At 38.7% G+C, this 12,069-nt stretch overlaps 1 protein-coding gene across 9 annotated transcripts in view; it reads right to left on the bottom strand.

Moving 5' to 3' along the window:
* Nucleotides 1-12,069, bottom strand: part of Akap6 (A-kinase anchoring protein 6) — a 443,623-nt gene that overhangs the window by 171,164 nt on the left and 260,390 nt on the right. The gene's annotated exons all lie outside the window — the stretch shown is intronic.

Below are 12,069 nucleotides of genomic sequence, written 5' to 3'. Positions count from 1 at the left end.
CTTTCATTTACTTATTTACTTACTTACTTCTGCACTTGCTTATGAATTGATTTTCATACCAGGCACGCACTCTACCAATGAGCTACAGGTTAGCCCTCCTTTAAAACCTTATCTTCTATTGCTTTTTACATAATTCCCTCTCCCATCAATTTGTAGAATCTCCTACCATGAAGTCTTTATAAGCAACACTTCTCTATGAAATGCCTCCCCTGATGTGTACCCCTACTTGGTTGAAGCCCAAAGTCCCCAATTCTCGCTCTTATGTCTGTATTTCTGACCACTTTCCATTGGCAGAGATATACTAGTAGAGATGTGTAAACTGTAGCCTCCTAAATAATCTTGAGCTCCTCGAGGTCAAGGCGTCATCTCTCGTAAGCATTCAGGCTCCTACTTCATACGCCATAGTTACTCGACAGCGTGATGTTGGCTTTTTAAAATGTCTGGTTGACACGTAACATATCCTATTATATGTAAACTTTTCAGGTATGCTACAGTGTTTACCCACACCATGGGCATGCTCTTTACCTACAGTCTAGTGCCAAGACAAGACAGACACTTGGAGATCACAGGCTGGCCAAGGCAAGAGGACAGTAACGGGGCAGATGAGTATGTATGCGGAGTCTGCTGTGCTGAGATGTCTGACATGCTGATGTTAGTCTGAATCTAACTCCTCAGTTAAGATTTTTTTTCCTCCTTTGAGAACATGGCCACTAGGACCCGTGTGCATATGGGCAGCGCTAATTGGACACGAAAGGAAGGCATGAAGATGGGAGGAAGACAGGGTGAGGGACAGAAGGGAAGTTAGAGAAGGTGGCAGGAGGTAGATATGATAAAAATACATTACACAAATATATGAAGTTTTAAAAGAATAAAATAATATTTAAATAAGATTTCCTCAATAAAATATTTTTACCAGGCAAAATTATAGGTTAAATTTTACTGAGGTTTCAAGTCTCATATACATTATTTTGTATTTGAATTTTTCTGAGTAGTCTGTTGTATTCTGCATACCTTGTCTTTAAATAGCTGCTTCATAAAGATTACAATTACGTGTAAGGTATCTTTATGAAAACTCAATGTGGTTTATCTTTCTAATCCACAGACTTGTGCCTTTTGTCACATTTAACTAGTTTGTTGCATTTGTGGTTGGGTTCTCAATTCCCTTCCTCACAAAGGAGAACGTTCTCATTTTAATGCTATTTTATTCCTCCAAGGCAATGTCCTCCAAGGCAGCCCTCAGGGCAAGAGAAACACACTGCGGGACAGTGTCAGGCAAACAGACCTACAATGTCAGGGGTGCAGGCTTCAGAGTCCAGCTCTTGGGAAACTAGAGGATCCATTAGCTTCAAAAAGCTCCCCCAGCCAGTTGCAAATGACATACCAATATTAAATTGAGCATGACATTTTTTGAGAGAGGAAATTACACAGCAGATATATAGCTGCTAAGAATTATGGGCATTTTATAGGGCAAACGCTCATTTTTAATAAAGAGCTGAAATAATGACTTTAAGTATGAGCAATTAGTAAGAGTTTAAGGTACAATGGTTTCTAGTTAGACCAATGCACACGGCAGAAGAACCCAAATGGGTCTCTGATTTGCTACTGTGAGTCTGTACCATTCTTACTTAACAGAAGAGACCTAAAATTTCCACTCTTATCTAAATGTGAAATGATGGAATTCAATTAGTAGGTTTTTACATTGACTATATCAATTCATGACTAGAAATAAAAATGAGGCACTTTTTTGTTTCCTCTGTTTGCTAACATATAAACCATTCAAAGAAAAAGAACTGATATAAACCTGCCACTTCTGTCAACTTCATTGTGTTCTTCAAGGTAAAGATTATTATCCTTCCAGATGACAGAGGAGGACATTGTCACAAACCCTTTTTTGTTGATCAATAAAAGAAACAAGAAAAAGTAACCAAGCATGGTAACTAAGCTGTCAGTGTAAGTAGAATACTTACATTGAGGCCTAACATGAGCCAGTTAACAGGGCAAATATTTCACATTTTAATGAATGACACACAAAACTGCATGAGAGTAACTCAGTGTTGGATTACAAAGTTTTAGAGATGGCTTTCAGAAAGAGGAATACGAAGAAAGTAAGAAACGAAGAGAAAGGTAGGACCATGCTGAACAGCACTGGTCAGAGAGGAGTTCTCTGCACTGGGAACAGGATTTCTTTTGATGGCAAGGCTGCAAGTGTCTTTAAGAAAAATGCAAATGTCGCTGATCCAATACAATACTAATGAATATAATGCGAGGACTTTTTTCTTAAGGAATTTTTTTGTGCTTTTATAAAGACCAGAAGACAAATGAATGCTTCGCAAAATAACTCAGTTTCCTGACATTGCTGGTTTCCAAGAAAAGGAAAGAAAAACAGGTAAGAGGCAGGTAGAAGCATAAAATGCCTGGGCTAGGAAACATAAAGCATGCTTTCGTTTTCTTCTGAAGGATCTCATCCAGAGAGACTGAGCAGCACTTGGAGGATACTGGCTCCTGTTTGGAGAGTAAAGCAGAGAAGAATGAACCTGGCACATACAGGCAGGGCAATGATAGGAAAGTGTGAAAGGAGAAATATATACTTAGTTATTTTATTATTATGTATATTCACCCAACAATGTAAAATTATATGTCAACAGCATAAAAAAACTGACAATCTAATATGCAGAGTCAATGGAGACTGAACTAAAGATATAGAATAGACTTCTAAAGAAAAATGTTTGTGTAGAAAGAGCAGATGATCTAGATTCACTGCCAAAGGGAGACAGAAAAAAACACTTAACAACAACAGCAAAAACCTGTAAATGAAGGCACCAAATGAAAATTAGAATGATCTGTTACTATGTACAATCTCAATAGGAAGTGTATCTTCTACAGTCCACAACGATACAACTGATCTCAGTGCAGTTTAAGTGACGATGATGATGATGAAGCTTAGTCTCCAATATAACACAAGTATGGCCTTTGGTAGCCTAAGTAATCAGGGATCAGCACTCCTGGGAGGATTCAACTTGAGGGAGGGTACGCTTATTGTCCCGTCCCTTCCACATGTAAGAAGAATGTTGGGGCTCCAAAGGACACAGCAGCAAAGTTCTAATTTGAAAATGGAGAATAGCCTCATTGGACAGCAAACCTGCTGGTGCCTATCTTGGGTGTCTCAGGCTCTATGAGAGGTAAAAGCCGTCCTCTGTAACTTAATGTTTCAGCTTCTCTGACGCACCAGTACACATGCACTAAAGCAGGCCCATGTGGTGTGAGGCAGACAATCTGCAGCAAAAAGAAGACCCCTCATCTACCACAGTGACAATGCCATTCCAAACATTCACCAGTGTGAAGAAACCTGAAGAACTGGGATGCTTGTGACACATACAATAAGCAGGGAAGCCCTGTTTCATAAGGAAAACGGTTAGTGCTGTAGAGAGATAAATAGGGTAGACACTTGAATGTTATATAAGTGCAGACAAAAATAAAATCTTCACTTTTGTGGGAACCCTGCTTTACCTAAAACACATTTAAGCTGATAATTGATTCATTTTTATGTTAACGCCAACATAAGGTTTTGTAAACTAATTGTGTCTAGCATTTAGAAATCATGATGAGCTTGTGTCCTTAGAAGCTATGTGAGGACGTGTTTGCATTCATGCAGAGTCTGTGATGCACAGAGTGGATTGGAGGCACGCATGACCCTAAAGCACAGTAAGCTTTGTAAGAGAAATGAGAGCCCAAGTAGGCTATCTGTTTTTAATCTCTAAAATTTGTAGCTATGAGACAAATTGAATCTACAAAATTATAATAAATCTATAATCTGTGGATGATTAATTCAACATCAATGTTAGGAAGAAACAAGAGCCCTCATAAGGATATATTTTCAAAAGTAAGCTGCAGAAATTGGGAACTTTACAGCACACTTTAGAAATAGCTCTTCATTTACTAAACTAATTTAAAGCCATCTACCAAACTAACCTGGGATGAAATGCTTTTAATTCTTTATTTGATTCTAATAAATTCAGGTCACCTTAAGAATGGACCTATATGTAATTACCTACAACTTATTTAAAGTGATTTACTTCTTTTTGCATATTTATTCTGTTTGCATGCTAAAACTTATAGCTTATTGATTCGTATTTATAAAAGTGAACAAATAATTTACAAAATTTGAAGTAAGGGAAGCATACCTATAGATTTGTAAATGACAAACACAAAATAAAAACTAAAATATATTGAGATATGCTGCAATCTTCCAGTTCCTTAGAAATGTATAGCAATTTAATGAAAACTTAGCAACACAATTAAATGTAAAGTAAGTTCAGCATGCACACGTAATGGGAAAATGGTAGGGGATAGGTTAAAGAGTCTAAAAGGATTTTAACCTTAAATTTGACAGAAGTTAAATGGCTGTGACATCGGGCTTGCCTGCTTTATTCCAGCTAGGAATCCACCCTCAAAGCTCCTGTCAGGTAAATGACCTTGTATTTCATTAACTGATAATTAAATGGATTTATTCCACTAACGGTTTTAATTAAAATGCTAGAAATATTGATTACCCCTCTCATCCTTATTCCCCCAGATGAAAAAAAGGTTTTAGGAATGTTTATTTAGAGGAGACAGAGAATTAAATTAGATTGAATCTCTATGAGACCCGAAGACTGGTTCTTTCATTTCTGCTGCTCAAGCAGAAAAAGGTTTCAATTTTTTGATGTTTGATTAATTATTTTGAAATCCATTTATGCTTACCTTGGTGTTTAATTAAAAATGTCATTTTTAGCATAATTAAATTGGCTATCTGTGGAAGACTAACTTCAAAATTATATTTTAAAAATTTGATGGCCTTTTTTTTCTTTTGGTAAAAGAAACTTTTTAGTTATTTGCTTTCTCGGTGACGCTGCCACTTCATGAATGAAAAAGTAGAAGAGCTGGAGCCCTCTTGGATTTTCTACATTTGAACATTAGGCTCTATATGCTTCTGACTTTTAAGTCTATTAGTGATTCATTCATTTTATTAAACACAGGGTATGCTCTTCTGAAAAAGTGTAGCTCAAGACTGGCCTTAACATGTCTAGATGGTTTCTACTGCACCCATTCAAGCAGGGCAAGATATCGGAGCCAGGTCCATCAAAGCACATTCAGACAACTGGAAACCATTCTCACTAAATACAAGCTCTAATAGTGACAGAGAAGGAAGAGAGGTAACAGAGGTAACAGATGTCGCGCTGCTGGATTACGGCACCCACGGACAGCTCCTCCAAGTGGATCCCTAAGAAGGTGATTCTGAAATAAATGCTATTACAATCGTGAAGTAGTTCTGAGTTACTAACTTCCATATAGATCAACAATGCGCCTTCAGAGGCAAGATCGGAAGTCAAATCTCACCAGAAGATAGTTTTTGTTACTTTAAAACTCAACTACCTATGCTTTAACATAGTTTTCTAAAACATCTATTTTAAAAAGAATGCTTACTGAATCCCCCTTGAGCCAAGCTGAGCCCATAATAGTATGGACTTACTGAAGTTACAGAAGTGAGAGTGCGTGTAGTCCTCACGATTGCGACTGCTGAAGCCTCCGTACCCACAGTGGCCATTCACATCATTTTAAATGGAAAAGAGGGAGTTGCTAATCGGAAGACTCACCAAAACCTCCTTTTTAGGTATACCAGTATACCACAATTTGTTATAGCTTAAATGCTGTGTAGGGTACACACACATACCTTTCCTTGTCATGCAGAAAAAGTATGATGACACGAACAACTTCACTTCCAATGAGTTTCAGGAAGAGTTCTAAAGAGCTTTTTGCTTAAAATCCAAGGCCTCTTTCCCAGAACTTTGCACACTATATTGCTGTGGCGCAGCAGCCACGAATATCAACATCTCATTTTCAATTGCTAAAGACAGTTTAGCTGTTAGGAGCTACATCATGCGAGGCTAAAATTCATTAATTAACATTTGAAAGTCTCATCTCAGTATTGTAAATTTATTTAAAGACTATTATGAACCATTCTGTAACTTTATCCTTTCTTTGTTATGGGAAGAAAATCCTGGCCAAAGGTTGTTTCAGGAAGCTGAGAAAACAAGGAGGACCCTAGGGAAGATGCTTAATCCTCATTCAGAAGGATAGACATCAGAAGTCTAGGGAGAAGACAAGGAACAAGACAGGAGGCTTCCAGAGAGGACCTCTAAAAGACTCTACCCACCAGGGTATCAAAGGAGATACTGAAACTCATAGCTAAACCTTGGGCAGAGTGCCAGAATCCTTAGGAAGAAGAGAGAGATAGAAAGACCTGGAGGGGACAGGAATTCCACAAGGAGAACAACAGAACCAAAATACCTGGGCCGAGGGGGACCTGCACAGACCGATACTCCAACTAAGGACCATGCATGGGGAGGACCTAGACCCCCTGTTCAAAGGAAGCCCATTGGCTGCTCAGTGTCCAAGTGGGTTCCCTCCCTAGTAAGGGGACATGAACTCAGTGGCTGGCTCTTTGATCACCTCCCCCTCTGGGGTGCAGCCTTGCCAGGCCACAGAGGAAGATGATGCAGCTAGCCTTGATGAGACCTGGTAGGCTAGGGTCAGGTAGAAGGGGAAGAGGTCCTCCCCACACCGGGAGCTAGGGAAAGGGGATAGAGGGAGAAAAGGGAGGGTAGGTGCAACTGGGAGGAGACAAAGGAGGAGGCTGCAGAGGTGAATAAATTCTAATTAATTAATTAATTTTTAAAAAGGAAAAAAAAATTGATATTGTGACTTGAAAACCACCTAGAAGTCATCTCCCATAGAAGATGAAGGGGAATGAACTGGGTAATTTTTATCTGAAAAAAAAAAAAAAAAGAGAGAGACTACAAAAAAAGAGCACACAGCATTTCAGGTCTGTATTTTTATTACTAGTGAAAGGATACATACATACAGTGATAAAACCTTAGTTTTCTCATCTACCAAATGGTAACAAAACATAAAAAGAGAAGGGTTGGGCTGTTCTGAAAATGCTGGCCTGTATAGTCATAAAGACCATTTGCAAATTGATAATCATATCACAGGTTCAAATTTGTATAGAACAAAGACTCATTGATAAGGAAGTTTAGCCTGGACTATCATACTTGATAAATTTCACATTTCATTTTCATAATAATGCAAACCGTTTGTCATGTCTACCATTTCCGGTATTTAAACAACAACCACTTGTCAAAATTACTGATAGTTCTATCACACTCACATGCACTTGTTTCTTTGACTATTGTTTTGAGGGATAGTGACATGGCATGCCCTCACATAAAGATGGAGATATTTTCAAGTCACCAATATAGTTTTAGCGCTTTTCTTATGAACTTTAAGAAACTAGCCAAGATGAATAACTTCATTTTTAACCCTGCTCTGTGACATATTTTAACCTGTCTACATACGAAAGTGTGCTGTTAGCAACGGCAACTTTCTTCAAGCATGCTATGAATCACTGGACCCCTTCCCCCTTTCTCACGCACCGCCACGGTCTTACCTGCAGCGCTTTTGCTAGATTTCAATGAAGACGGAACTAGAGGGCACACATTAGAATTTTATATCAGTTCAAGAAGGGGAGAAAAGAAAGACATATGAAGCCAGAATGACATTCATTGAAGGTTCCCTGGGGAAGATAACACATGTTTTTGTCTCTCACCTGCTAGGCATGCTAAATCAGTGCAATGATAAGCTAATTTATGAAATATATTTCATTGAAACCTGGACATCTTTACTATTGCTAGCACAGCCATTAGAATTTCAGAAATAGCAGCAACCTAATTTTTAAAACATAGGAGACATGGATTTTCTAATATAAGGCTTGTGATGGATCATATCTGCAGCTTCCGACTTCAAAGTAAAATAATTGCTACATGTAGTTACTTAGCCTAGATTCAAAACCTTTCTGCTGTCCTCAAACTTCTCTAACAATGTTAAATACCAATATTTTTTATTCCAGTGTCAAAGTATTTGAGTTTTAGTGAATCAAAAATATATAAATATATCTCATGCATTATATGCCCTCAATATACAACTGCCATTATATCTTTAATTGACTCTTTACAGCTCTATAGCTCAATGTCCCATACTGGCTTTTTTGACCTGTTTTGTCAGTCTGAAGCCTGTGCCCACTTTTCTCCAGAACTGTGACTTTAACAAAGCCATTAGGCAATTAGCAATTAGCCAGAGAGTGGGCCCAGAGGTGAGAGAAATGACTCCAGAGATATGCGGCCCAATGTTTCCAGGTGGGCACCATTAAAATACAGTGCCATCACGGTGGCCTCTGAAGCCAGTCCTGTTCATTGGCAATAGAGCAAATAGTTCTTCATATAATCAATGCCTTCTCCGAGGAATGACAAATTAAATGTGGATCAAATTAAAAGCATCTAAGCATAAAATTAGAGTCAAAATAAGCATTTTTTCCATTAAAAAGTGTTTTTCCGCCTCGTGCGGTATTTTTCCCAGACACTGTCTCATTGCCTTACTTGGATCTTCCTTCCAGGTTCCAGAGTTGTGTACAAACAGCCTGTGCCTCTCCTCCCATCTGCAGTCTCCTGGAGACCAGCACAGCCCTGCCTGAGGCCGGGGCGCTTATCAACACAGGATTGTGCGTTCCCTGTCATCCACCATAGACACTGTCATCAAGAAACGTGTGGAGTGAGAGGAGGCCAGTCATAGAAGAGAGAGACTGTCTGTTTACCCACAAATATATTGGCAATCAGCAATGATGGGGAAGGAAATGCAGCAAACATCACTGATAGCTTAATGGCATTTAAATAAAATATTCAAGGTAGAAATTTTCTTCAGTGCTATCCTGCTCTTTGAAGTGTGCTCTTTTCAGAATGAAATACCTTTCTCTGATAAGTAAATAATTTGTACAAATAATTGTCCTTTTCATAACCATCTGCATAGAGTCAAATGTTAAGCAGAATGGAAGCTTTAAGATTATCTCACTGTCAAAACTAAATACGTTTTTTTTTTTTTTTTTTTTTTTTAATTTGCTGGTGATTGCAACATTCTAAGCTATGAGGAGGTAACACAAGACTCAGATATGTTTCAAAAATAAACCCGTAGTTGGGTGTGTCTGATTTGTAAATCTGGATTTGAATGATTTAAGTAAACACACCCGTCACTGTCAGGCCAGAGCATCCTGATAGCCTCACAGGAAACATAGAGGGACTCTTATTGGATAATCATGTGGAGAAGCACTGGGGTACTAAGTGAGGTACTAGGAGGGACTGAGAGGAGGCCAAAAACTAATGTCCACGTGTAGTAAAACACAGGCATCTTAGCATGTAATTGTTGATGAGGAGGGAAAATAAAGAAAAGTAAACAGAAGCAGAGAAAATTGGAAGCTAAGGATTTATTCAATGTCAATCCCCCAAACTGTGAGAAGTAAGGCAAGCCAAAGGCTGTTCCAGGGACTTTGTCCCACTTCATAGCAAATGAGGACAAAACTCAAGTTCTTAAGCCTTTGTGCTTCCTAGCCCCTGGACCACTAGAGAGCAGCCTAGAAACCAAGCCCTGGGCTGTACGCACAAGGAGATCAAATGGATGTCTCAGGGACCGGCAGGGTATGAGGGTTTCTTTGCTCCAAGGTCACCAGATATAACCTAGCCAGATTAGAAATTACTGACAGCTCTTTTCGTTGATGTTGCCTTGAAAACTCTTGATAGGGGATACAAATGACCTTCACAGAGTCACTTCTCTGGACATTCTTAGACAATTTTAGAGTAGCAACTTCCATCTCTAACACTCCTTCAGATTTTAAAGATCACCCCTGACATCTTCTGGACATGAATGTGTGTGGACTTGGGACATTTGATGCCTTTGTGTCACTGTGGCAAATAAAAGATCACCAAACTGAATAGACCATTTGACATCTAATGATCTGTTGGAAATAGTCTAAGCCAGCAGCCATTTCATCCCCAGGGATGTGCAGAGCAGTTTCCATAAGTCAAGATTATGTGCTCTGTATATGTGTATACACACATGAGCCTTGCAGGATTCATCAATATTTCAGTGTCTCAGGTGACTATGTCCATAAGGAAAAAAAGGGAAAGAGTCCAATAACTACAGCCAGCATTATCAGCACCGAAAGCCTATGGAAGAAGTCATAACTGAAGATGAAGAACTATGCATTTTTAATTCCTATTTGAGATGGCTTCGTTCGGAGACTGAAAACCAAGTGTATTCCAATTCAAATGTGCACTTAAATGGAGGCAGGGTCTTTTTATTTGTCCATTTCTCCATGATGACATAACTTACATAAGGAGAACCCTTCTTTAATAGCCCCAATGCTTGGGAGCAGAGTTAAGAACCATAAAAGAACAGAGGAATAAAATCAGAAATTAAAAAGGTCTAACATAAAAGAATCTATGAATAGAATGAAGAAGAAATGCATAAAGGGAGAAAGAGGAAGAACAATAAGTGGGGGGGGAGGGTTAGAGGGTAGGGAAAGGGGGTGGGGAGGTAGGGGGTTAGAGGGGAGGGAGGGGGTGGGGAGGTGGGGAGTTAGAGGGGAAAGAAAGGGGGTGGGGAGGCGGGGGGGGGTTAGAGGGTAGGGAAAGGGGATGGGGAGGCGGGTAGAGACCAGGACTGTTGCTCAATGGCAGGATGCTTGCCTCACTCAAAACCTGGCTTCTAAATGAACAATTGCAGAGAAGAATGACACCATCCTGGAGGATCCCTCCATTCGGGAACCGGAACACTTCTAATACCTCCTAAGACAGCACAATGGCGAAAATGCCCTTAAAAGAGATTCAGGGCGCTAATCTTCCTTATTACACTTACATTCTAAGCCTTATATCAAAATGTACAGATTTGTTCTAGCTGCCCGAGTAAGTCTTGATTCATCCTCTTATATTGTCAGAACTTTTTTCATCCTAATGAAAAAATTCTAATACTATGTAGCACTCTAATTGTATTGCCAATTTCCTCATCATGGGGTATTCCCTTGGCACAGTCTTAACACTGATGTACTTTAACCATGCCTCATATATGAGCTACACAGAGCATGTGCACATTTTAATGGGATTTACCTGAGTAATGCTAATGGGGAGACACGCATGTAAATCTTTGTGCATCAAAATAAAAAATATCTCTGCACATTTGAAATAAAGTTTACTGGGGGTTCATTTAACGTTTGCGAAGAATTCCCTAATATCAGAAGCTGTTCCGACCACCTGAAGGTCGTAGCAAGTGGAATGCTTTTCAAACCCCCGACTGTGGTGAGTACCCAGAATAGACAGTGCACATTTGTTGCTGCCCACCGCCCCCAGTCCACTTTAAAATGAAATGCTTGGTTTTAAGGGCATTTTCCCCTATTCAAAAAAATAAAATAAAATAAACCTTGTGAAAGAAAATCATGTACAGCTGCCAAATATGTATAAGTTCAAAAGTTTTTCTCTTGCCTGAAATAGAGATGCAAGAAATTATATTAAAGTTTTAAACAGAAACAGAAGTTTTCAGACAATGTAGATCAAAATCTATTAGAGATAAAATTGTTTTGACAAAAACTGTGTAAATACTATGCCACTGGCTGCAAGCCTATTATTGAATGCAAGTGGAAAATGAGAATAGCACTCCTGAAGGGGCATTGCTAAAGTGACACAAAATAAACACAAGCATTTCAGAATAATTTTTCACATTAATTATGTTCTCTTATCGTAGATGTATAACTAGCCAAGTATAACAGCAATAACAAGATAGCACTGAAGCTATTTTACAAACAGGAAGAAGCAAATAAAATAATACTGATATGCTAGTTATTAGATTACTAGCCTTTTATCTTGTGAAATAGCTTCCCCGAACAGAAAGACTATATTAATCATTTCTGTTCCTTCAAGTAAATGATATTGCATTTCTGGAAAAAAATAATGTTAACAGCCTCTTCCCTTAAAGATACCTTCATTTATTAGCTGGTTTGCCATCTTTGAATCTCCAGTTATTAAGAACATTTTCAAAGAAAATACTTATAGCGTAAGGACACTGTTTAGTTTTGGTTTATTTGTTTGTTTCTTTCTCTAGATTAAAGTGCAATTTCCAAAGAGCACATTCCCAATTCTTCTTACATGGAAACCT

Source organism: Meriones unguiculatus, chromosome 7, assembly GCF_030254825.1.
Source record: "Meriones unguiculatus strain TT.TT164.6M chromosome 7, Bangor_MerUng_6.1, whole genome shotgun sequence".
Lineage (NCBI taxonomy): Eukaryota > Metazoa > Chordata > Mammalia > Rodentia > Muridae > Meriones > Meriones unguiculatus.
Note: the sequence above shows the minus strand (reverse complement) of the source record. Positions and strands in the feature narration are given on the sequence as shown.